This window comes from Octopus bimaculoides, chromosome 17, assembly GCF_001194135.2.
Source record: "Octopus bimaculoides isolate UCB-OBI-ISO-001 chromosome 17, ASM119413v2, whole genome shotgun sequence".
NCBI classification, from domain to species: Eukaryota; Metazoa; Mollusca; class Cephalopoda; order Octopoda; family Octopodidae; genus Octopus; species Octopus bimaculoides.
The window spans coordinates 7394428-7396927 of NC_068997.1; the positions used below are offsets into that span (position 1 = coordinate 7394428).

At 34.2% G+C, this 2500-nt stretch overlaps 1 protein-coding gene and 1 long non-coding RNA gene across 2 annotated transcripts in view; both read right to left on the reverse strand.

Annotated features, from left to right (window-relative positions):
• Nucleotides 1-2500, reverse strand: part of LOC106874044 (uncharacterized) — a 138799-nt gene that overhangs the window by 62729 nt on the left and 73570 nt on the right. The gene's annotated exons all lie outside the window — the stretch shown is intronic.
• The window catches only part of LOC106874045 (uncharacterized), a 16983-nt gene continuing 15493 nt past the window's right edge, over nucleotides 1011-2500 (reverse strand). The window contains exon 4 of the long non-coding RNA XR_001409959.2: nucleotides 1011-1180. This is a non-coding gene — a long non-coding RNA (uncharacterized LOC106874045). The remainder of the gene's footprint in view (nucleotides 1181-2500) is intronic.

Here is a 2500-nt window from a genome sequence, read left to right on the forward strand (position 1 = left end):
ATATATATACAGAGAGAGAGATGGAGAGAGGGAAGGAAACACAAAGAAGACATTAAAAAAAAAGAAGTATATACATAGACAGGTAGACAGATACATACACGCACACTTGTAGTCTCAGTTACTGAATTGCGGTCATGCTGAAGCCCCCCCCACCTCTTTCAAGAGTTTTAATCGATCAGACCTGGACGGTATTATATAAACATAAACTTATCTATTTGATACACATCGATCATATTTTCATCGATCTGTTTCAAATAGTGAAGTTTCATATATGTAAGGTACGTGTGCTCGCAAAGCACTATATAAGCCGGCTCTTATTGGTTAAGGCCGAAAGGACTAGAATACTATAATATAAACAAAAACTATTCAGTCCAAGTCTGTGGTCTTCAAGGGAAACAACTCCTCGAAGCTCGCTAAATCCGGCGGCTATGGTTTGTGCTGGTGAGTGGAAAACTTTGAGGAAGTTGGAAACTATTCAGAAAAAAAAGTGCTCCAATGCTAACAGTTAGACAATAACGCTGACTTGCGGATGGTGGATATCACAGGTTGCTTTAAAATGCATAACTTTTCAGAAGTGAATGTATGAATAGTAATTTGGTTTAATCCATCTTTGATGAAAACCAGGAAAAGCCCGGCTTTCGTAAAACAACACCCACTGACAATACTATACTCTCTCAGGTATTTTTTATTGCAGTTTTAGCACCGATGATACAGGTACACTTGAAGAACATGTTCCTTGCTGTACGATTATATAAACAAATATACATAGTCGCAGGTGTGGCTGTGTGGCGGGAGACTTGCTTTCCGGATGCGTGGTTCCGGGTTCGGTTCCACTGCTTGGCACCTTGGGCTTTGTGAATGGATTTGGTAGACGGAAACTGAAAGAAGCCTATCGTGTATGTATATATATATATATATATATATATATGTATATATATACATACGTCTATATATATATATATATATATATATATATATATACATGTATGTATGTGTCTGTGTATGTCCTCAACCACCGCTTGACGATTGGTGTTGGTGTGTTTACGTCCCCGTAACTTAGTGGTTCGGCAAAAGACAACAATTGAATAAGTGCTAGGCTTGAAAAAAGCAAGTTGTTGGGTCGATTGATTCGACTAAAAGTTCTTGAAAGCGGTGCCCCAGCATAGCCACACTGTAATGACTGAAACAAGTAAAAGATAAAAGAAAATTTTTACTGCCTGTATTAATTAGTATTAATTAGTTGACATGAGATGAAAATTTTTGAATATGTGTACCCAGAAAGAATTAACACCAATTGAACATAAGAGCTGAAAAGAATTCGGTAGAATTGATAAAACGCCAAAGCCTTTTTCGTTTGAATGATCCAATTAAAGACTTTTAATGCACACAGCACCAACTTTGGTAAAAAAAAAAAAATACATTCTGATTTTTTAGAGGAAAAAGGAAAAAGGGAAGAAAAAAAATTCTTTCATATAGAAACATATGCATGTTCATATTCATACATACACCTATATATACATAACAACAAGGGACGTGTGTGTGTGTGTGTGTGTGTGTGTGTGTGTGTGTGTGTGTGTGTGTGTGTGTGTGTGTGTGTATACATACGTATTTATATGAATATAAACATTAAATTTTAGATTGATAGACACACTGAGGTATAGACTGTCAGTGATGTAGTAAAAGGTTCTAATTATCAAACGAAATACTGTAACATTTGAACACAAAATCTTTTATTTCGTTCTTTTTTATTTTTATTTTTATATATGGTCTATATATGGCAATCAATGAAAGAGATTGTGAGCGGGAGGGTGTAAATATAGGAATCGAAGATTACAAGTGCAAGCACTTAACACATTGATTACAATAACGTCTGCCAGAAAAGAGAAATGGAAATGAGATTTGAAAACCTCAAAACATTTCTTAATGATGTAAAGCAAAAACCATTAAAGATATGGAGAAAATCAACAACTACAATAACAACAACAACAACAACAACAACAACAACAACGGTTCAGTGCTAATCATCTATTCATAAACACGGTCCCCTAAATCCGTAAAGCCATTTCACTCTGTATGTAAAATGTGTTATAGAAGATTGATCAAATATTTCTGTAATATTTTCTTTTAGCCGACATTATGTCGATTATTGTTGCTGTTAGTAATAGTTTAAAGAATTTTCTTGGATATATTTATTGCACTAACATGAATTTCTTCTTTTTCAGGAATAACTTTGGTAAGACAATCTGTCTGAAATCGTTTACTGGAACATATTGGAATATCATTTTGGTAGAGGCAGCTTTTTTAAAATTATTTCATCACACGGACTGCTTTTATTTCCAAATAAATTGATAAATAATATAGCACATCAAAGTATTTAACGGCATACCTTTGATCCGCTCAGTGATATTCTCTCTCATTATGTTAATTCTAAAAGAGCATTTCATTTCTTCCCCGAATAAAGTTTTAAATTCTAAAAGTCCCTCATTCACCATAGTCAACA